The sequence below is a fragment of the Lissotriton helveticus genome, chromosome 5_1 (assembly GCF_964261635.1).
Source record: "Lissotriton helveticus chromosome 5_1, aLisHel1.1, whole genome shotgun sequence".
NCBI lineage: Eukaryota > Metazoa > Chordata > Amphibia > Caudata > Salamandridae > Lissotriton > Lissotriton helveticus.
Window position 1 is genome coordinate 243,520,515 of NC_136065.1, and position 24,722 is coordinate 243,545,236.

The window sequence follows — 24,722 nt, forward strand, 5'->3', positions numbered from 1 at the left end:
CAACGTCATTGTGATGTTACCTCCCCGACACAGTAAGGAACCAACGTCTTACCTCCCTGCACCACAGTAAGGAACAGAGGCTTCACCTTCCCTGGGGTTGTAAGGAACCGACGCTGCTCGGCGCCAACATAGCATCACCTACCCGTCGCCATGCACCGTCTTTGCTTTCATCGTTTCCAAGGTACTATTCTTTGTGAGCCCGATGCTGCGCTCCTCGCAGTCAGCGCCGTACTTTGGGATTTTCATCTGTCACAATGTCGTTATAACTCCAGGTGGAGTTATTTGTTGCTACAAACTGTATTTGAGTGAATAACCTATTTTTTTTTGAAGACCTTTATTTGCATCATTAGGATAAACATGTGCGGGCCTACAACCAATCTGGCCCGCCACAAGGCAAAGACGATCATAAAATTCAAAATAAGCGACACTAGGCCAGTTGGCAGGCAAGCAAAACATAATTAAACAATGCTAGAAATGGGATAAGCGGCAATAACGGCCCAATATCAGGATCAATGAGGTCCATTTTATGATAAGGGGAGAAGGCTCAAGACTGACTCACAAACAAGGGAGAACCCAGAAACAGGAATGCACCCATGCTGAAACGAAAGGAGGGGGTGGGGGTTTTGAGGGGGGAGGAGGATGTAAGGGCACGAGTCGATCGCAGCACAAAACAAACGTAAAATATAGTGGAGAAGCATACAAGTGCTACCAAGATCTCATGTCCCCCACCCAACAACACGTTAACAGATGCAGGGGGAACGGATAAACTGTACGAACCGAACCCACTTCTAACAATACGAGCCTGGGAAAAAGGGGGAGGGGAAGGGGAAAAAGGGGGGGGGGGGAAAGGGATAGGGAAAGGGAAGGGGGGGAAAAATAGGGGGGGAAACAAAGGGGAAGAAACCAAAAAGGGGGGGGGACAGAAAGGGGGAGGAAAGGAAGGAGAAAGAGCAAAACAAAGAAATATAAAAGGAAAAACACAATCGTGCAAGATGGGCGCCACCCCGGGCCAGGCAACCCGCGGCTAATAGTACAGAAGAAAGTGGAGAGCTGGCGAAAAGAAGGGCATGGCAGTAGCGACAAAGCATCGAAACCGATAAAAGTGGCATAGCAACAGACCCCAATCCACTCATGCCTGAGAAGCGAGGACAGAAGCGGCACCGCTATAAAGGAATAGAAAGGGCCATAGAACCAAAAGAAAACATCTGAAAGACCCCACCCACCCGTCCCACCCCGCACCCCTGCAGAAGGCTACGGTCTACCCTCCAAACAGCGTGCCTGTCGCCCTAATCCGAAACCCGAAATATAGTGAAAAAAGAAAGTAGAGGAAGAAGACAAAAAGAGAAAGAGAAGAAATACAAAACAAAAATAAATGTGAGGGAGGAGCCAGAGGATATGAGCAAACACATTCGGCCGCGACCCTCTCCGGCCAACGAATGAATAAGCATCAAATCAATACTACATCTTCACATACAGCAAAAATCACAGGGAGGGGGAGGAGGAAGAGATTGCAACGATTCACCGTATCAGGGAGTACATACATCAGTGCAACGGGCAGGTAAACCAGCAAACTATCATGTCGTACAACTCACCCCCAACCCCTCCTGACCACAAAACCAACACAATAAAGGAGAATGAGGAGGGGACCACCCAGCACAAAATAATCGTAATATTGTCCAGAGTCACGGCAGTAATATAAATCAGGGAGAGCCTTCGTACGGAGAGAATACAAAAAGTCAATAAAGCAAGTCAATTGTAGTAGCAACGACAGGGCAAGCAAAGGCGAGCCGGAGTCCAGATGCGCAATTCGACAATTCAAAGGTACCCCCCCAGGACAAAAGTTCGAATCCAACGAAGCGGGATCAAACAGCGGCCCACCATAAGTCCCAGGTGCCCGGGAAGGAGTAGATCTCCGCGGCGTATGAAAGTCCTCGAAATCCAGACGGTGAGGAGGCAGAGGGTCAAAAGTCACCGGCCCATCAGTCGGCCGAAGAATAACAACAGCAACTCCTGGCGCAGCCGAAGGGGGCGAAGCAATGGTGGCATCAAGACGATGGGGGTGCATGGAAGAGCGGCGGCCCAAAATGGCGGCGAGCCGCATGGAGTCGGCAGAGGCACCTGGGGCCAAGACAGCGTACAATGACAGCAAGGCGTCCAGGACATCTCCGGGCGTGGGCGCTCGAGGACACACCCAGGCCTCCGCACAATCCGGCCGATAAGGAGCGCCGATGCAGAGCGGAGCATCCCCCACGTTGTCGGTAGCCATCTTGTGAGTTTCGCCGCCCCACACTCCACCGTGGGCCCCCAAACAGTTCCCAAATGGAAGACTTTACAGACCTCCGGAGGCTCCCAACAACGGCCTCACCGGCACAGGATGGGCGAGCGCCCGATGGGGGGGGGCCCCTCCGAACAGTGGCAGGCCCCACAGGCGAGAGCCAGTCGCGGGGTCCAGGGCCGCCGGACAGGACAAAGGCGAAGGGACCCCTTCACACGGTCAGCCCCCAACACATCACGTCCCCCTCCAGCCGCACAGCCCAGTCGTCGGGGCCGGTTCAGGATCTCCGGGGCACACGCATAATGGGTCCCACCAGTGGCTCACTTTCGCGGCCGGAGCCGGCAATCTCTTCTCCGCTGGTCGGGTCCCGCAGGCGAGGTCCCGGTCTCGGGTGCCCGGAGGCCCCAATCTCACCGAGGGCACAGCTGCGGACCCACAGCACACAGGAACCTCCGGACCAGATGGTGAGTAAGAGTGGATCTTTAAATTTCAAATTCTGTATTGAAGTATCGTAGCAGGGCAGGATATATTGCAGGATAGTCGAGGTCAGCCGGAGGGCCGACGGAGCCGAGCTAAAAGGCGGCCATTCCGTCCTCGAGCTAGGCTCCTCCCGAATAACCTATTTTTAAGGATATCTTGATAACTGTATTGTGGAATTTTGTCGTTCAGTCTTGTTTTGGTTTAGATAAAGATTACTGGTGTGGTGTCCAATTTGTAGTGTTTTCACTGTATTACTGTATGTGTTCACAAATACTTTACACACTGCCTCTGAGATAAGCCTGTCTGCTCGTGCCAAGCTACCAAGGGGGTGAGCAGGGGTTATTTTAGGAGTGTATCCCCCTTTCCCTTACTAGAAGCAAGGGTCTCCATTTGGACAAAGGTGCCTGCCTCAGGCAACTCGAGAACCACATTTCTAACAATGAAATTAAAAGATTACTGATTGAGATATTTTCTTCCTTTACAATTCTTGCGAGGATCCCTATTCAGGTCAATCCCATCCTCATCGCCACTTGTTACAGGGATGTGAATGAGTCCATACTTATTTTGTAGATGTTTATTCTTGGTAAACCTGAAGAGAATATGCAGCAAGCACACATCTTCCTTCATCTCCACCTCCTTACAACTGCCACCCTCGCTACCTCACATATTATTTCCCCATGACCTAACCTGTTATTATATACCTACAGTTCTACAGTAATGACAAGCCCACAACAATTATTGATGAGGTCATTCTGCTTGAGATGTCACTGTAACAGTTGGTGATTGTTAGGAGTCGCAGTGTTTTCCCTCAGCTGTCCCCTTCAGTAAAAAGTTTTCATTCAACATTGATGAGCGCTACAGCATCCGTTGACATTTACAATGATCTACAATTTTCAAAGAAGCTTTCTGAAGACTGAATTCCTAATTCCTGATTTCCGAGTCAAAAACACACAAACACTACTGAACCCAAAACTGCAAGACAGGTTTAGATGTAAAGGTAACTGGGCAATATTTTAGTTGCAAATGAATAACCTTAAATGTTTTTAAAGAGATTTTACCCACAGTTGTATTGTGAGAACGAAATATGCTGGGGCAGAGCATCATGCATTTGAACTCTCTCTTCACCTGCATATGGAATGCCCCTTGGTATAATGATAACAACCTGCCAAATCCAAATAACATGCATTTGTTTACACTCTACCTGGGTAGTATGATTACGATTGCACTCCGGCCCAGTAGGACATTGGTGATGGTTAGGGTAGTGTAGATGTACCTTCCAGAACCCCTGGAGAGTGGCCGATGAGGCCAGCACCCTTAGACCCAGCTCCTTCTGGTGGCCATCCTTAACCTGAGAAATATAGACATTGTAGTGAGAGTACTGAACACATGTGGACTGCCAGGTTGTGACAGAACAATGATCAGCTTCAGGCTTGACAACTCCAGCTCCCTCTACCATAGCCTAAATCTAAACATCAGATCTAGATCTAATAGTGCCAAGTGCTGCAGGCCACCATAATAAAATTAGTAGGGGAAAGTAAGCCTGACAGGCCACCTTCTTGATTCCGAGATCATTTTACTCTCACTCAGTCAATTCTTCAGTTGCCTTAAGGACCCCCCTACCTCAACAACAAATGCATCGATAGGAAGGCCTTTCTATACCAATGCACTCTGAACAGGCAGGCTGTGTTCTTCCCAGAACAATATACTTCAGTGGCTCAATTTCAGAAAGTGATCCAATGGGGGCAAAAGGTGTGTTTGGCCTTTTTTGCACCACCAGGTCACTTTAGTATTATAAAGGTCACCACAAACAGTAGTGCAATTCCTTCTGTAACATTTGATATTGCATGATCCCAAGGGGGCATTTCCTTATTTGTAAGGGGGTGGGCCCATGCAAATGAACGATAGCTTTTCTACCAGCAGCTGTGCTGCACTACAGAGTCAGCTTCGTGGCAAATAGGCTGTGGTGAGACACGTTGATTGTGTGCCACGTATGAAGGTGCACACAGACAATACATCCCTTCGATGTTGTCCAATACAAGGTAGACATGGAGGTTCCATGGTCACACTCAGGTAACCTCCCCCAGCAGGCTGCAGTCACACACTGCACCCATCTACTTATAGATCCTTGTGCATCCTCATGCCTCATTCTCTCTGCACTCAAAGACGAACACACTGTTTCAAACCACCAATCCATCTTTCAATACTGCACTCTGTCATTGCAGGCGCAGGTAGAACAAATTGGATGTGGTGCTGTGCTTTGCATAACACAGGCCTAGATCCAGTGTATAGAGGTACTTTTCTGTGTAAGAAGTACATTAATTGCTGTTCCTTTGTGCATCCAACTCTTCTTCCAGAGAGGCCTATGAGGCTACTCAGTTCACAAAACTATGCTGAACAGGTGTTCATTCCACTATCCATCCGCTCATTAATTTAGTGAGAGTGTAGACACAATCACAGCAAATTAGCCACCTACTAGAAGGTTTGATTAATATTCTTTACTTGATTGACCATGGGCAAGCTTAATGCTGATTTCATGTCAAGACCAGAGGCTAGTATTATGCATAAATCCTTTTATTGCTACTTCGAATACCGTACTCGCTAATCTGGAATTAGAACAGAAAAGTGCACAAAAACCCTTAAACAGCAGCCATCGTTATTATTTTATTGCTATTCTTTTTCAGATATGTATTGCTTTCTGTTTGTTCAGCATTTAAATTGTAAAAATCGATAATATTTAGAGAATGTTTTGTTTTGATAGGTCACGTTGTAGGAAATCATAATATTGTGCAAATGATGATTTTCATGTGTTTAAAAAGTTCAAAAAGAGGGTAGAATGATTGCTAGATTAGAGAACTGGCTTATCTGAAGAGCAAGATACTAGAAGTTATGTAATATTAGTTCCAGTTTTTGAGGTTAGTTGTTTTTTCACACTATATTGTAAGTTGGGCTTCTTACTCGCTCGCCCATTTGTGTACTTTTGAGAGAACCAAGCCTCATTTATTGTGCAGTTTTTCAGAGTGCTAGGGAACCTTCAGCAGCTTATGCAGAAGGAAGAGATGGAGTGCCGATGTGTGTCTATGAAGTAATATGTTATGCATGCACGGTGGCTATTTTGTTTGGAAACGCAAAGTGAGATGTGTGATGTTTGGTGATGCCGGTTCAAATATTTTGACAGTTGTAAGCAAATAATTTAATCATTTTCCACCAGACAAGAAATTAATAATAAAGAAATGAATGGGGGCCATATTGTAAAAAGAATTTCGAACGGGAAGAAAATAATTTCTTACGGAAATTATTAAAACTCCCAACTAGAACGCCCTTAACTCCAGTACTTATGGATCTTGACATTAAACGCACAGATTATCATGAAGTGTTAAGACCATTATTATTTTGGGTCAGGATTTGGTCGACTCCTGAGCTTTTTCACTATAGAGAAGGCCTGGAGGAGATCTTGAAGATAGATCGAAGTAAGGATATTTCCTGGCTAAAACATGTCATATTGTGGACGAAGAAGTTAGGCCTACCCCATTATTGGGAAGATCCAATACAGCTGACGCCATCTTCCAAGCAACACTTAAAGTCTATCTTTTGGACTTACATGAATAATAACATTTCACATAGTTCATCTGTTGGGTCCTTAACTTTGAAATTCACAGCTTTTAAAGATGTCGCCCAATTTGAACCTTTTATGGACGAGGTAGGACCCCCGCTTGCGAAATCCCTATTTCTGCAGTTTAGATATGGGGTTCTGCAAACAAATGCAAATATATCTAGATGGGGCATAGCCAAGGTGGACAATAGACAGGATTTGTGTTCCTTATGTACAAAAGAGGCTAAAGAAAACGATGTGCACATACTCTTTTTCTGTCCTGTATATAAATTAGCCAAGGTACGATGGATCAAGTCTCTCTGTAGGAACTTGGGCGTTAGGAGTTGCAGGGAGGCCGAACGCATATTGATGACAGACACCTCACAATTAGTTATATTCTGTGTAAGTAGGTTCTTATTTAATGTATACCTGATAAGGAAGAAAATTGAGCTAAAACTCTAGAGCCAAAGTTAATATTTCTATCGAAAAGTCAAAGTAAAAGAGTTGTTGCACTTGCACTTCCAAATTGGCTACTCTTATCGTGATTAATGTCTCATCTCCTTCTGACAGCTTTTTCTTTTCTTTTCCTTTTTTAAAATTCTGATTGTATAAATTTTAACATGTAATAGAATGCCTAGTTTTAATCGTTTTTTAAACATTTATTTATGGAAATCGATAGGTTTTATGGCTTATTTGGACCAGATCATATAAATTGTATATCAATTTTGCCCTTTTCTTTCCTCTACCCTAAACTTTTGGTTCATTGGTATCGTAAAATGTTATTTTTAATGTATCTTTTATGGTTATAATTGACCGAAATAAAGATTAAATGAAATGAATAATCGTTATTGTTTTTCTAAGATATTTCGACTTAATTATAAAAAAAAAAAAGAATGGAAGAAGTCTTGATCTTGATTGAGGTAGGTCAGAGGGCTATATTGAGGAATTTGATCCAGAAAGTCAGTTGTCTGTTAAAGCGGCACTGAATTAAGTTTTACAGAGGAAAATAAAGATGTCAGGCTCTAAGAATGGTGAGGAGGAGTTTTAGTCATTGGATGAGGGAAACACTAAGGAGGATTCTTAAGGTGTAAGAGAAAGATGAAGAAAAACATTTAACTGTTATGAAAGAAGGGGCTATGCCCTCATTAGAGAGAGGTGGCTTAAATGCCACAGAAATAGAAAGTGTCCTCTGTGGCATACAGAAACCTTCATGAGTTGTGATGGGGATACATTCGAAGAATATGTTATGGATTGCATACAGAAGGATAACTGGGATTTGGATGAGGATATGAAGGAGTCAGCTAATAAGAATAAAGGGGTTTTAAAGGACCATCAGGTAGAGGGTATGTTTGCTCTGATGTGATAAGGTGTCCTAGAAGTGCTGATTGGAGCTTTTTAATCATGTAGCTGAATTTAATAAATTACGGATTCCGAGACCACTCAGAAAAGAAGCTGAAGTGGGTGTAAATAGAGCAGAATGTTCTCACACTGTTATGGGTAATAAAGCTTATGCTACTCCTGATGTGATTTAAGCTGGGACGAGAAACTAGGAGAGGGTTTGGCAAAGCAGTGAAACAATTCCAGGTCAAACTCATGGATGCAATTTAACCTGTGGCCTGTATACTAGACATGACAGAGAGGCACCCTCTAAAGGACTGAGTGAGGCTATAGATTGTAGGAGAGGATGGAACAAGAGGGCTGTATGCTTTCAGGAAATGCCAACCCAACCTTATCCATTGACAGACATAAGGAAATCAATTTTAATGAGAATAATTCCTAAATTAGGTGACATTGTTAAGAAAGAGCCAACTGAGGATCCAAAAGGTTTTCTTTTCATGAATGGTCTAGTCAAAGCTGAGGGAAAATATGTTTCAATATTTATCGCCTTGGTTCAATCATCTTTGTGAAAAAAGTTTGGAGGAGGAATTTTTAGAAGGACTGAATGAAGGGGATGTTTCTCCGACGAATTTGATTAACATATGCAGGGAAGAGTATCGTCCGGGGTTTTCAATTTGCATCAGGTTTTTTCCTCAGTGGAGAAGACCAAGCCGAGGAAGAATCCCTAGAGGGAGAGGACATCAATTCATTCAAGGTCAATGTAATTTTGAAGACATTTATTGTTTTTTCCTCTTTAAAGGTAGGGGAGGTTTGAGCGGTTTCAAAGAAAAAAGGAGAACCTTTTTTAAAAAACTTTTTATTTTACACTTTATTTCAAACAGCAAATAGGTTACAAACATTGTTGCACAGTCCCACACTTCCCATGCATTTCTGTAACTTATTTTTTCAAGACATGATTTTTCACTATAAGATCTGTCCATTCAACATAAATAATGACTTTAAAATACAAAGGCAAGCATAGCGTGCACATACCTCTATGTATTTCTTTGATCTAAGGAGATTTCCTGTTGCATAACATGTGGCCCTGTTTCAGAGGATTCAGACATTACATTACATATCATCACGTCTTCCCACCACCTTTTCATCCTTCTTATTTTTCTTTATTTTTAATGAATTTCCTCCGCCAAGGCCCACTCCACTGTGTCCCTCACCCGCATATTTACACTGAGGTCATGTTTACCCATCTAGCCAATAGCAATGCATCTCTTTGCTAATAATGGAGCTAACCGTAACAACTTATATTGCTCTTTCTTCTGTTGTGGACAGACGAGGATACTTAATAAACAATGTTGTGGAGAATAGGCCACTGGGATTCCCGTCGCTCTATATAGGCATGTGGTGACCTCTGCCTAGTTGTCTGCCACTCTCTAATAGGTCCAGAAAAATTATGAAAAATGGGAAACTTTAACAATAGACCAATGGGTCTGTCAGACAGCAGAAGCGCATACAGTGGAGTTTAGGGTGCTACCCTATTAGGAGACAGAACCAAGGAAGATTGTTTTTCCAGAAGCACAAAGCTCTGTGGCAGAATTGCAAGTACAGGATATGTTAAGGGATGGGGGGCTATCAAAAGGGTGTTAGCGATCTCAGAATCTTTGTGAGTATAATATCTTTGGTGATAAAAAAAGACAAAAGTTGGCATCCAGTAATTAATTTTTAAGAATTAAATTGGTTTCTGGTTTCTAAAGCATTATCAGTTCGTTGTATTTACTTTATTTGAACATCTTGTCATGAAAGTTCTGCTACAATGTGCAAATTACGGCTTTAAATATTCCAATTAAATGCGTATATCAAATTTATCATTATAATCATTTATATAATTTCAAGATGGAGTGGAAAGTCTTTTTACCACTTCAGGAGCTAACGGTTATCATGTTGTTTCTAACTGATTAAATAACACTGTTCTGGCATCTGCACCTTATGATTGTTGTCTCACCATAGACATTTCTGCATATAAACAGTTTTTTCTGTAATTCGTTTTGATCATCTGCAATTCCTTGTTACTATGTACCACCCTTGGATATCGCCCTACTGTTTGTGCGCTCCAGTAAAATTTTGAAATTGTTAAAAACTTGGCCCTGTTGAAGCGATGTGTGATGTGAAACACATGTTGCCCTATGTTTCTCTAGCTATTTTCGCAACTTAAACAATAAAATATATTGTTTTTGAGCAGTCTACTAAGACAGTCTTGTGAATTGATTATGTACTAGTAATCTCAAAACCTAGTCTCTTTTTTTCAAGATGGAGGGCATTAAACTATTGAGATTGGTTAGCAAAATTGGATCAAAAAGATGCTTACTTTGCAATCCCTATTTTATTAAACAATCAAAATGGTTGTCAGTTCAGGTGGTCAGGGCCTGTATACCCTTATAGGCGCCAGGAAACCCTTGTTGGGTAGCTGAGCGCCATACAAATGCAAAAAATAAATAAATAAATAAATATACCAGTCTGCTTGTCTTTCATTTGGTTTAGCTTCTTCCCTATGGTGTTTAACAAAGGGTGAGGCCAGTGGCAACATTTCTCATAGAGAGAGAGGATTTCATATGATAATGTATCTAAGGGGCATATGTATGAAGCCTAATTCCCGTTCGCAAATGGACCGATTCTCAGAATCGGCCCGTTTGCAAACGGGAAAAAGCCTCGCAATATAGGGAATCGCAAAATGTGTGATTCCCTATTTTGCAAATGCATTTAAGGAATCGCAAATTGCGATTCCTTAAATGCAATGCATAAAGCACCCAAGCTGTGCAATTTTGCCCTAAGAAATCGCAAATTACCACCAACTTCAAGTTGGTCGTAATTTGCGATTTCTTTGAAAAATTCACATTTTTGCATTTTTCAAAGTGGCATGTGGCACCCATACATGCCCTTAGGGCATGTATGTGTGCCACATGTGCACACATACATATTTCAGGGCTGCAACAGGGTGTCCTTTTGACAACCTTGCACCCTTGAAATTGCATTTGTAATTTGCGAGTACCTAACCACATTCATTCCTATGGGACTCTAGGCCCATAGGAATGAATAGGAAGGTATGCCTTAATTGAAAATCGCAATTTGCGATTCGCAATTAAGGCATATGTAGGAATTGCAATCATTATTGCGATTCCTACATACATAGCATATAGAGATTTATCTAAAAATGGCTATTAAGGACTCGCAAAACATTTTTTTCATACATATGCCCCTAAGTGATTTCTTGTTTATGTCACTTGCAGCTAGATTCATCAAAGACCCGTTTTGCGAGTCTTTAATAGCGATTCATAAAGAATCGCTATTACAGACTCGCAAAACGGGATTCATGTAGGAATCGCAATATTTATTGCGATTCCTAGAGCTTCCTTATTTGCGATTAGCTAATTGCTAATCGCAAATAAGGAATAACTCCCCATTCATTCCTATGGGCCTAAAGGCCCATAGGAATGAATGGGGAGTTATTCCTTAATTGCTATTAGCAATTAGCTAATCGCAAATAAGGATGCGAATTCAAGGGTGCCAGGGGTGTCCAAAGGACACCCTGTAGCACCCCTGAAATGCAAGTTTACACAGGTGTTGCGCACACACATGTCCAAAGGACATGTGTGTGTGTAACATGCAATTGAAAAAAATGCACTAAAGTGCTTTTTTCTATTTTTTCGCTATTTACCACGAAGTCAGACTTCGTAGTAAATAGCGACCAAAATTGCAAATTCGCAATTTAAAAATGGTTAATGAATTGCATTTAAGGAATCTCAAATAGAGATTCCTTAAATGCAATTCCTCGCAAATATGCGATTTCGCTAATAGCGATTTTTGCATTTGGGATGATGAATCCCAAATGCAAAAATTGCGCTTGCAAAGGGCCAGATTCGCAGAATCTGGCCCTTTGCGAGCCGAATTGTCTTTCATGAATCTGGCTGATAGTCATTTAGAGTTGGAAGGCTAATTATTGTCAGCGATGAATTTGTTGGAGAATCTAGGGTTCATAATAAACTAGGAGAAATCAATATTGCTGCAGTCAAAGAAGTTGGAATTTCTAAAGTTTTAAATATACGTAAAGAAGTGTATCTTGAGTTTACCAGTGAGGACGGTAAAATAATAAAGTCAGAGGTGAGCAGTATTTTGCACAAAAAAGTTCTGTTGTTGCGGTCTTTGGCAAGAGAGATTGGGCTTTTTACATCTGTTATTCCAGCCAAAAATATTTATTCGCATTTTGCAGAAATATGTGTATGGGGGGGGGGGGGGGGGGCGATACACATTTAATACAACATGACAGTGGCAGGGAATACTGGGTCCCTGCCACTCCAACTGAAGTCCCGAGATCAGCGTTTGACAATTATAGGAACTGAACAGACAGTTCGATTAAGTTTGATGTTCTGGGGTGTTAACCGGGGATGGGGGCCATATTGGACAATGTTTGTGTCACTTGTAGTTCTTACAGTGACATCAGTTGAACTATACCAAACGTTTCCCAGTTAGGTACAGAGAAACTATTGGAGACGCTCAAGGAGGCATTTAAAATTCGGGTATTGCCACCCACTATGAGAGAAGGGATTGTTTGTAGGATCCTAAAAAAAATTATTATGTAGGGTCTTAGCGACCAGACTGAGCGGGAGGTGGGAGACTGGTACATACGCCCATGAACTTACAGCGCTTATCACACGTATGGCACTCAGGTACTGGACACAGACGAATAAATGGTACTGGTAGCAAAAGATTTAGAAAAGACCTTCGATACTCTAAATTGAGATTGTATGTGGGAGGTGCTACGAAGCATGAGAACATGCCGGGGGTTTAGTAAAATGGTTAAATTACTTTGTGAGCACCCCACAGCCAGAGTGAGAATGGGCAGAATAGTCTTGACTCCACTGTGCCTATAGAGGTGAACACGCCAGGGACGCCCATTGTCCCCATTGATATCTGCTCAGTTTATGGAGCCATTGCTGCTTCAGGTTTGTTTAGAACTGGCGGGGTGAGGGCCCAAGATAGGGGAATTCACCCACCTGGTGTCCTTATATGCCGATGACATGTCATTTTACTTGCGGCTCCCGCGATGGTCAGTTCCTTCATTACTGAGCTGCTTGGAACAGTTCATAGAGGTGTCGGACCTCCGCATGAATACAAAAAAAAACTCCACTTCTTCCTGGGGAATCTGACACCCTGACTTCTTACAGAGCTCCTAGGGCTAAGGTGGGGAACTGAACAATTGAATTACTTGAGGATAATAATAGCCCACGCACCGGAAAAACAACATCAATACAATATGGGGAGAGTGATTCTGGGACTCCAGCCATTAATTGTCTTTTGGCCATCGCTGCCACTCTCAGCAACGGGACGAGTGCTGGTGGCAAAGATGGTGATTCTGGTTCGATGCATCTCTACGCTGCAGAATTCTATATGTCCCCAGCACCTGTCCACGTTAAAACAGTAGATAGCCTTCTGATTAGGATGATCTAGGCAGGAGAGCAAAGCAGGGTATACCTGCCTTACTCAAACAGGATATGGTGCGGTCCTGGATCACCCAGACTTAAAAGTCTACCTACTGCTGTGCATCCCACATTCAGAACACAACCAGATGAGGACACTTATGAACGGTGACTATTAAGGGGCACGCAAGGGGATGACTTCTTATTGGAGCTCCTAATGATGAGCACCCAGATCCCGGTGGAATACCCTTATGTTGTCTGGCATACTGGAGCCGTCTGGTAGCAGATCATAAAGCGAGTGCTCCGAAGACCACCTTTTACCAGAGACTTTCCTCAGTGGGTATGGCAACAGTTTAAACGTATAACAGAGATACAGGCAATGAACCGGTGGAGGGAGGTGGCTGTGAGATGCTGGGGGAACATACATCCAGTTAACACCTTCCTCTCATCCGAGGAAGCCTAGGTCACATTTGTAATGTGACCCTGTTCAATTCTTCAATACACAAACCTGGTGAGAACGGCTAGAGAGATCTGGACCAGTTTCCCACTTGCACATCCACCTTTGAGGACATTTTAGGCCATACTACTATTAGGCACTTCACGACACACCATAACATACATGTATAGAGCGCTAAAATGTGACAGTCCATGTAAAGAGACAAAAGGAAAATCTGACTGGGCGGTTGATGCAGGGGAGTAATTCACAGAGGAGACCAGGGACAAGGCGTGTGCACAGATGAAAGCAGTCTCGGTTAATGCTCGGTTTAAGTTTTTACAAATTCATTTCTTACACTGCATGTACCTCGCAGTCGGTGGTCTTTAGTAAAATCTACCCCAGGAGAAGCACTGCCTTTACCAGATGCCAGAAAGAAAGAGTCCTATTTCTTCATCTGGCTTGGGACTGTCCCCCTGTGAGGTGGTACTGGGATACCATCTTCTCCACTTTGGAACCGGTCACTGGGACCCCACCAGAACCTGGTACACTACACGGCATACTGGGAGTGATTCCCAGGAAGAAAGGGAAAAGGATGCAATGTAAATTCCTGAACCTAGCAATAGTGCTAGCGCTTTTTGTTGTGAAGGGTGGTGTTACAACTGGAGTGTGGACAGCGAGGAATTATCCTGTAGTTGTACTATATGATGTATTATTTATCGCTGGGGCGGGTTTCCTTTGCCTGCCTCTTTGCGTATGTTGTAAAGATTTGTGTATGTTTATATAAAACCAATAAACTACGTTTTGAAAAAAAAAAGCAAAAAAAAAAGCAATAGTGCTAGCGCTTAAAACAGTTGCAATGAATTGAATGAGTAACAGGAGCCCCTGATTACACTTATTGCATAGAGACCTGAGAGAATGGGCCACTGCAGAAGAAAATATATTAAACTGACTTGGCATGATGAGAAGGTACAAGAGAACCTGCAATTATGGGTGAACCTCCTGGACAGAATCATAATCAGGGAGGAGGGAGAGTTGGGTGCCACTAGGGGAGAGAGTCCCTCAGACAATATTTTTATATACTTAAGACAAGACCAAAAGCTATAAAAATCCACAATACAGTACTTACAAATCTTCAGTTATCAAAATATGCTTGAAAAACAGTTCCTTGTGGATAGCTCTATCTGGGGCTATCACGGCATCGTGAGCAAAGAAATCCAAACAGTTCTGGCTGACTGCGGCGTCGCGGGACAGCTACGGTGTCGGGAAGACCCGCAAACAGTGCCTTTTAGAGATGCAGGGCGTCGGCGACCTCTCTTGAGCTTCCGAAAGCACGGCGTCTGCATGCGTCGGCTCCGGAGGTCGGTGCAGGAGTCGTCTGGGCCCTCAAAGTCACACGCGTGTCAGATTGGACCCCTCTCTGTTGAAGTCAGGAGCACTGGCGTCAGCAGGTATCAGGTGCGGCGTGCGGTGCCCTAAGGTCGCGGTGCGAGCAGCAGCTTGGTGGCAGTGTCAGATGGTGTCCTCGGTGTGACCAGGGTCGCGGTGCAAAGTGAATGAGGTGCTCGTCGCGGTGCTGGCAGGTCGTGTGCAAGCATCGTCGTTGCTGAAGCACTGTTGTCAGCTGACGAAATGGAGTGGATGACGCCAGCTTCGGTAGGCCATGGCTGTGGTGCAGGATGATGGCGGTGCATCCTGTATCTTTACGAGCAGTCCCCTCGAACCACGGTGCAAACAGCGGCGTAGAATTCGATGTGGAGCGGCGGCGATACCAAGGCGTCGTTGTGAAGTGAGGCGGTGTGGTGTGCGGTGCCCACAGGTCGCGGTGCGAGCTGCGGCTCAGTGGCGGCATCAGCAGACGTCGTCAGTAAGGCCAGGGTTGCCGTGCGGCATTGTGGCGGTGTTCTCTGCGTTGCCTTCAGGACACGGAGTCGGCAGCAGCATCGTAGACAGCGTGGGTTGCATTTTCTTCTGTTGCAGCACAAAACACAGAGTCCCCAGTGCTGAGGGCAGAAGAACTTGAAGTCTTTGCTGTTCCTGAGACTTCTTGAACAGGGGACAAGCTCTACCTCAAGCCCTTGGAGAAACTCACAAAAATAGATTGCAGAAAGTTCAGTCCAGTCTTTTCACTGCACAAGACAGAGGCAGCCACTGCAGGCCAACACAGCAACGCACACAATAATGTGGTAGTTCCTCTTCACAGCTTCCCCAGATCTTCATCTTGGCAGTCTGCTTGGTCCAAAAGAGTTCTAAAGTTCAGGGGTCTGGGCCCCCATATTTATGTCCCAAAATCCTTTGATCTCTTAGGCAGAGAGAGTCTGTGCCCAGCCAGAACCAGTTCTGACTTCTCTGGTGTGACTTCCTGACAGGAGGTGGAGACAGCATTGTCAGAGGCAGACCAGGCCCTTTGAGGTGCAAGGACATCTCCTACCCCTTCCCCAATTGCAGCCAGGTCTATTCAGCCCTTTCCTGACCCACCTAGACTATCTTGAGCCACGCATGCTCCCCAGCCTTCTGTCATACAAAACCCAGACAGGAAATCCACATTCCAGCAGAGGTACACGTTATGTTATGTTATGTTATGTTAATTTTTCTTATATAGCGCATGGCTGCCCCAACGACAGGGTGTCCCAGCACTTGCGGAAAAGCCAACCAGGGGTGTCAGCGGAGAGCGGGAGAGGAAATACTGAAAGGCCTAGGAGTCGGCTGACTAGATGGAAGCAAACAGCCAGGTCTTAATGAATTTGCGGAAGAGCCAGTGGTCTCGTATGGCACGTGCTTCAATGGGGATGGAATTCCAGAGAGCAGGGGCCAGAGATCTGAAAGAGCGGCCACCCGCTCTACTCTTGAGAACCCTGATAGTGCAGGCTAGATGGCGATCGGCAGAACGCAAGGCCCGGGTAGGAGTATAGGGGGTGCAGAGACCTTGCAATATTTGAGGGCCCTGGCCGTTGAGGATTTTATGAGTTAAACAGAGGGTCTTGAATTCGATTCTCTGTTTCACTGGAAGCCAGTGAAGTCGATTAAGGAGATGCGAGGTGTGACTATGTTTGGGTAATGCAAAGAGGGTACGAGCAGCTGCGTTCTGAGCCCTCTGTAATCTTTCGATGACTGACTTGTTAGTACCCAGTAGGAGTCCGTTACAGTAGTCTAGGTGGGATAATACCAGGGATTGGACTATGACTTGCCTGGTCGGTGGCTCAAAGAAGCCCAGTATGGGTTTGATGCTGCGAAGGCGGCCAAAAGCAGGTGCCCGCAACCTTCTTGGCGTGCGATTCAAAGGAAAGTGCGCTCTCCATTAGGACACCCAGATTCTTTACAACCTCCTTAGGTTTAGGGGGGCCCATACCCGTGGGCCACCATTGGTGGTCCCACATCTGTGCGTTGCGTCCCAGGAGGAGCACCTCGGTTTTGGAGGAGTTAAGCTGGAGATAATTATCGGACATCCAGTTTGAGATGGTCGTTATGTCTTCCTGGAATTTGGCCTGGCCAGGCGAGGTGCCATTGAAGAACGTGAACATAAGCTGCGTGTCGTCCGCATAAGAGATCATTTTAATCTTATGTTCCCTGGCCAGGAGGGCCAGGGGGCGGACGTACACGTTAAACAGCGTGGGGCTGAGGGCAGAGCCCTGCGGGACCCCACAGTTAAGGGGAAGCCTGCTGGATGTGTAGGGAGGGGTGTGGACCTGGAAAGAGCGGTCTGAAAGAAATTAGGCAAACCAGGCAAGCGCACTGTCTCTGACTCCGATCTCCCCCAGACGTTTGAGCAGAATCTCGTGGGAGACCGTGTCAAACGCTGCCCTTAAGTCAAGTAAAATAAGGGCAGAGGTGTTCCCCAGATCTTGTGAGGCCCTCAGTTGTTCCGTGACTGCCAGTAGCGCCGACTCCGTGCTAGGATTTGCTCAGAAGCCATTTTGTGACTCGTCCAGGATCCGGTTAGATTCTAGGTGGCTGGTCAGGATAGAGTTCACATGGGCTTCCATCACTTTGGCCAGGTAGGGCAGAAGGGAGATGGGTCTAAAATTCTCCGGGCGGGAGGGGTCCAGGGTCGATTTTTTTAGCAGGGGGATAACTTTGGCATGTTTCCATGACTTAGGGATAGAGGATGACAAAAGAGATCTATTGATCAATTCCCGTCCCTCAGTTAAAATGGAGTCCCGAAGCAGTAGAAAGGTCTCAGGTTTGACGGGGTCGTCAGGGGACCCAGACTTTACCTTAGTGGTCAGGAACTCAAGATCTTTAAGAGAAATTAAGGGCAAGGATTGCAAGAGTGGGGGGTGATCAGATAAATAGGTCAATTGATCGGATATCGAGGTGGACCTCCTAATATCCAGTGACTTGTAAATTCCTTGAGCTTTGTTGATAAGAAACTGGGCCAATACTTTGCATTGTATGTTCGAAGTGATAGTGTTGAGGGTATCCTCAGGGGTTTTGGTCATATCTTTTACCAGAGAAAAGATGGTTTTGGAGGGATTGGGACTGTTATTAATCAAATTAGTGTAAAATGCGGCCTTAGTTTTTTGTATGAGTTTATGGTATGCTTCCGTGGCAGCCCTGTAGTTGATTTTAGCTGAGGCATCGTAAGAGCGTCTCCAGGCGCGTTCAAGGATCTTGCAGTTCTTTTTTTCAGTAGCTAATGCTGCCGTGTACCAGGGGTGAGTTTGTTCACGTTTGGGACAAGATTTTTTCTTTGGGATCTGGAGGTCGAGAGAGTTGTTAATCCATCCCCTAAATGTAGTGTCTGCTTCCTCCAAATTGCTAGGCCAATCAGGACGGGAAGAGATTAAGCTGGACTCTAGGCTAGGCACATCTAGTTTATGCCATGGGCGCCTCCAGAGGGGGGGAGACGGGTTCTGGTGATTAATTACTAACGTATTGATGCATATGTGTATGAGGAAGTGGTCAGACCATTTGAGTGGGAGAAGATCGTAAACTCTGATTCCCTCATTATTAGAAAACACAGGGTCCAGTAGGTGGCCCGCCAGGTGCGATGGGCCCCTGACCAACTGAAATAATTGGCAAGCTTCCAAGTCCCCAAGAAAGTTGGCGATGCCATAGGAGTCATATTGCTCTAAATGCAGATTTAGATCACCCAATATACTAAAATTGGGTGTCTGTAGGGCAAGGGTGGAGACGAGCGGAGGCAGGGCTTCCTGAAAAGTCCTTGCTGGCCCTGGGGGGCGGTAGATGAGAAGGCCAGTGAGGGTAAAGTTGTCGGATACCTTGACCTTAAATAGTGTGCTCTCACATTCTGGTAGTGTAGCAGGGGAGAGCGTACAGTAAAAGGAGGATTTAGCTATAATAGCAAGCCCACCCCCCACCACTAGATCTATTGTGGGTGCGCATAGAGTAGCCTGGTGGTAGAGCCAGGGCTGAAATGGCGTTAGAGTCACTGGTGAGCCACGTCTCCGAGAGGAAGAGCAGGTCAGGAGATCTGTCCGTGAGTAGCTCAAGTATATCCTCATGTTGTTTGACTAAAGACCTGCAATTTAGGCTGAGTATGTTTAAAAATGTGCGCTTGTGTGTGTTAGAGGGGGAATGAGCAGCCTCAGTGATCTGGAACCCACAGTTGTCACACCGAGTATGTGCAGAGTCCAGGCGCCAAAGATGATCAGCGCAGGAGGTCTGAGTGCGGAGAGCTAGCAGGTCCTCACTGGAGTGATAGAGCGCCTGAGCAGTCCGACAGCCAGGGGGTATGGCGTCTGGCGTCGGACAGGCACGGACGGGCGCAAACGGGCTTGCCTTGGGCGCGCCTTTGGCCCGCCCGCTGCGCACGTCCGCTGCGCGGAAGTGTAGGCATGGCGAATATATGGGTGGAGGACCCGCCCCTAGTGGAAGTGCGTCACAGCCGGGGGGCTGAGACTGGTCTGTCAGTGCCCTCCACGCAAACGGCACAAGCCGCGGTGGACCGGGGCACAGACCAGGGGAACAGGCAAGGTAGGTTAGTTTTTTAAAAGAGAACAGTTAAAATATGTACACAAGTTTAAAAGCAAGCGTCTCGAATTTCGCAGTCAAGACTTTCCAAAATCACAATTACCGCTAGCTAGCGCCTTACTTATCTGGCGCGTAATGCCTAGTACATAACAGGTTGAACTTGACTTCCCTTTACAGTGGCTGGAGACATTAGTCCAATACCTAGAATTGTACTTACATCGAGATTGGGAAGTAGTTATCACCAACAGGGATGATCCAGTGACAAGCAAAACTACGAATTCAGTTAAAGTCATGATCTTGCACCTCCCATGGATCTGCAAGACCTCGGCTGGAGGAAGAACCTTCTTTCTCCTTGCCACAAAGACCTGGAACTCTTTACCCCGGCATCTCAGGCAATCACCATCACTGCCTCAATTCTGGAAGGACTTCAAGACCTAGCTCTTTGACTGAACTGCAGATCCCCCTCCAATCCCCCCACAGCACCTTGAGACCCTAACGGGTGATTAGTCGCACTTTACAAAACCCTGATTGATTAATTCATTATCAATGGTGGGATGTCCTACAAAAATTAAATTGGTGATTCCCCCTAAGCTGCTGTAGCTCTTTGCTAATATGCTGATCTCTCGGACTTGTACTTTCTCAGTGATCTGCAATCAAAGCCAGTGAGCATCGTGTAAGCTGGTCAGCAACTCTGAATGAGCTGGGATATGTTAATGCTCCCCTACGAAAAGGGGAAAACTTGTTCCCCAGTGTGGAGCTATATTACTATGCGGCACAGGCACATTACAATGCATACTGGTTGCAACCCCTCCATTCTTGCTGCATTTGCTCATCAAGAAGGAAGTTGCAATACTATGCCCTTTCACCACGCTGTTATTAGGCCCCTGGGCATACACCAACTGGGTTTGGTACTGCCTCGCTTTCGTCACTGGCACCTTGAAGCTATTATCTTTCATGCTACCACTATTGGGAAACGAGGAATTGATATAGTCCTAAGAGCCTCAAACAAGGACCCAAATCGCGAGACTTGAGCTGCTTAATATGAGTGATAGCTTCCAGGAAGGTTGCTTCACAACCCTCTGACCCATCTTAGCATCAGGAAAGATGTTACATCACTCATTTCATCCATTTCTCTACTTCAAACTGTGAGGTACATTAAAGGCTGCTTACTTCACTTTCCCAGCATGTCCTAGGACCAATGCAGCACTTCCACGGGTGATCAATAACTGAGACTTGCAACCCTTGATTTCCTGAGTCTACTCTGTAATACTTAATGCTAAAGAGATCAGGACGGTGGAGCCCAGACTTTACTGAGATCCCGAGTCGAAATCTCCACTGTTTCCACTTTCGGATGAGTAAAAGTAACTGTGTGTCATGCTGCACTCGAGTACACAACATGTCGCAGAACAGTAGACACAGACTACTTAATTATTAAAACACCTCCGGATCTGCGGTTAGTCAGCCCAAGCGTGAATACTAGGAGCACAAGATGGCGCTTTCCTGTGTTGACTTTAATACATTGGGCCTGGACCTGTCCTATGCAGCGGTCGAAGTGTATAAAAAAGTAGAGGAAGTGGGATCCTGTGCGCAATGATGGTGGGGCTAGTGAGTGAGGGACAGGGTCAGATGCATAACTAAAAAGAAAGAAAGAATCTCCATCTATCCTGTTGGACTTTCTTTAGAGAGAACTGCATTATGACGCACACACCTGAAATTAAAACCAAGTGCAAACAAAGGCAAGTTAAACTAATATAATATTTTCAGTGCAGCACACCCCCTGATTTCAACCTGAGGAAACGCAAGGTCGCCATTAACCATACAGGAAGGGTCATGGGCATCCGCAGAAATGTTTCCAGGGGGGGCAACATTTTAACTTCATCACCGTCCCCCGACATGATTGAGCACAAGTATTAAATACATTTAAAAAAATCTAATAAGACAAAGAGCTTAAATAAACAAAGAAATCCATAGGGGGAAGAGAAAAATCTTGTGAGGCGCCACATCAGACAACCTGGCAAGTAATAAAACAGAGGGAAAACCTAAAAATGACCGGAAAACCCCTCAAAACATTCTAAATCAGGTTGATGCGGTTCTAGAATATGGGTACTCACAAACTTTTTCTCAGGGGCCAAATTTACAGTGTGGTGTGTGGCCGAGGGCCGCACTGGTGGGGGTGGGGTCAGTGAGGGAGGGGGTGGGGCTAGAGCAACAAAAAAACAATAACCATGAGGTTGATCACAGGTCCCTGCAGCGGACGACTTCGTCCGCTGAGTCACCAGACCCGGCATACACACATCTTTCTTTCTCTCTCTCTCTCTCTGTCTGTCTCTCTGTCTTCCTCCCTCTCTCTCTGTCTCCTTCCCTCTCTCTCCCTCCCTCTCCCTCTCTCCCTCTGTCTCACTCACTCTGTCTATCTCTCTCTCTCTCCCTCCCTCTCTCTCTCCCTCTCTCTCCTTCTCCCTCTCTCCCTCTCTCTCCCTCTGTCTCTCTCCCTCTCCCTCTCTCTCCATCCCTCTATCTCCATCCCTCTCTCTGTCTCCCTCTCTCTCTCTCCCTCTCCCTCCCTCTCCCTCTCCCTCCCTCTCCCTCTCTCTCCCTCCCTCTCTCTCCATCCCTCTCTCCATCCCTCTCTCTCCATCCCTCTCTCTGTTTCCCTCTCTCTGTTTCCCTCCCTCTCTCTCCCTCTCCCTCCCTCCGTCTCTCTCCCTCCCTCTCCTTCCCTTCCTCCTTCTCCCTCCCTCTCTCTCTATCCCTCCCTCTCTACCCCTCCCTTTACATCCCTCTCTATCCCTCCCTTTCTCTCCCTCCCTCTCTCTCCCTCCTTCTGTCTGTCTGTCTCCCTCCCTCTGTCTGTCTCCCTCCCTCTGTCTGCCTCCCTCCCTCTGTCTGTCTGTCGACCTCCCTCTGTCTGTCTCCCTCCCTCTGTCTGTCTGTCGTCCTCCCTCTGTCTGTCTGTCGCCCTCCCTCTGTCTCTCGCCCGACCTCTGTCTCTCGCCCTCCCTCTGTCTCCCTGTCTCTCTCTCTGTCTCCCTCCCTCTGTCTCCCTCCCTCTGTCTCCCTCCCTCTGTCTCCCTCCCTCTCTCTCCCTCCCTCTCTAACCCTCCCTTTCCATCCCTCTCTATCCCTCCCTTTCTCTCTCTCCCTCCCTCTCTCTCCCCCCTTCTGTCTGTCTGTCTCCCTCCCTCTGTCTGTCTGTCGACCTCCCTCTGTCGACCTCCCTCTGTCTGTCTGTCTGTCGCCCTCGCTCTGTCTGTCGCCCTCCCTCTGTCTGTCTGTCTGTCTTCCTCCCTCTCCCTGTCTCACCGTCTCACTCCCTTTGTCTCCTGCCCTCTCTGTCACCCTTTGTCTGTCTGTCACCCTCTGTCTGTCTGTCACCCTCTGTCTGTCTGTCGCCCTCTGTCTGTCTGTCGCCCTCTGTCTTTCTTTCTCCCTCTGTCTGTCTCCCTCCGTCTGTCTCCCTCCGTCTGTCTCCCTCCCTCTGTCTCCCTGTCTCTCTCTCTGTCTCACTCCCTTTGTCTCCCTCCCTCTGTCTCCCTCCCTCTGTCTCCTCCCTCTGTCTGTCTCCCTCTGTCTGTCTCCTTCTGTCTGTCTTCCTCTGTCTGTCTCCCTCCCTCTGTCTCCTTGTCTCTCTCTCTCTCTGCCTCACTCCCTCTGTGTCCCTCCCTCTGTCTCCCTCCCTCTGTCTGTCGCCCTCTGTCTCCCTCCCTCTGTCACCCTCTGTCTTTCGCCCTCCCTCTGCCTCCCTCCCCCTGCCTCCCTCCCCCTGCCTCCCTCTGTCTACCTCCCTCTGTCTCCCTCCCTCAGTCTCCCTCCCTCTCTCTCCCTCCCTCTCTGTCTCCCTCCCTCTGTCTTCCTCTCTCTGTTTCCCTCTCTCTCTGTCTCCCTCCCTCGGTCTGTCTCCCTCCCTCTGTTTGTCTCCCTTCCTCTGTTTGTCTCCCTTCCTCTGTTTGTCTCTGTCTGTCTCCCTTTATCTGTCTCCCTGTCTGTTTCCCTCCCCCTGTCGCCCCCTCCCTCTTTCTGTTGCCATGTCTCCCTCCATCTGTCTCCCTCCCTCTCTCTCTCTCTCGCTCTCTCTCTCCCTCTGTCCCCCGCCCTATCTGTCCCATGCTCTATCCGTCTCCCTCTCTTCGTCTCCCTCAGTCTCCCTCCCTCAGTCTTCCTCCCTCAGTCTTCCTCCCTCAGTCTTCCTCCCTCAGTCTTCCTCCCTCTGTCTCCCTCCCTCTGTCTCCCTCCCTCTGCCTCCTTCCCTCTGCCTCACTCCCTCTGCCTCACTCCCTCTGTCTCCCTCCCTCTGCCTCCCTCCCTCTGCCTCACTCCCTCTGCCTCCCACGCTCTGTCTCCCTCCCTCTGTCTCCCTCCCTTTTGTGTCCCTCCCTCCCTGTCTCCCTCCCTCAGTCTCCCTCACTCAGTCTCCCTCACTCAGTCTCCCTCCCTCAGTCTCCGTCCCTCAGTCTCCCTCTGTCTCCCTCCCTCTGTCTCCCTCCCTCCGTCTCCCTCCCTCTGCCTCCCTCCCTCTGCCTCCCTCCCTCTGTCTCCCTCCCTCTGTCTCCCTCCCTTTTGTGTCCCTCCCTCCCTGTCTCCCTTCCTCTGTCTCTCTCTCTCTGTCTCCCTCTCTCTGTCTTCCTCTCTCTGTGCTTCCCTCTCTCTCTGTCTCCCTCCCTCTGTCTGTCTACCTCCCTCTGTCTGTCTCTCTCCCGGTCTGTCTCCCTCCCTCTATCGCCCCCCCTCCCTCTGTCTGTTGCCCTGTGTCTCTCTCCCTCTGTCCCCCGCCCTATCTGTCTCCCTCTCTCTCTGTCTCCCTCTGTCTGTCTCAGTCTCCCTCCCTCAGTCTCCGTCCCGCAGTCTCCCTCCCTCAGTCTCCCTCTCTCAGTCTCCGTCCCTCAGTCTCCGTCCCTCAGTCTCCGTCCCTCAGTGTCCGTCCCTCAGTCTCCGTCCCCCAGTCTCCGTCCCTCAGTCTCCGTCCCTCAGTCTCCGTCCCTCAGTGTCCGTCCCTCAGTCTCCGTCCCCCAGTGTCCGTCCCTCAGTCTCCGTCCCTCAGTCTCCGTCCCTCAGTGTCCGTCCCTCAGTCTCCGTCCCCCAGTCTCCGTCCCTCAGTCTCCCTCCCTCAGTCTCCCTCCCTCTCAGTCTCCCTCTCTCTCTGTCTCCCTCCCTCTCTGTCTCCCTCCCTCTCTGTCTCCCTCCCTCTCTGTCTCCCTCCCTCTCTGTCTC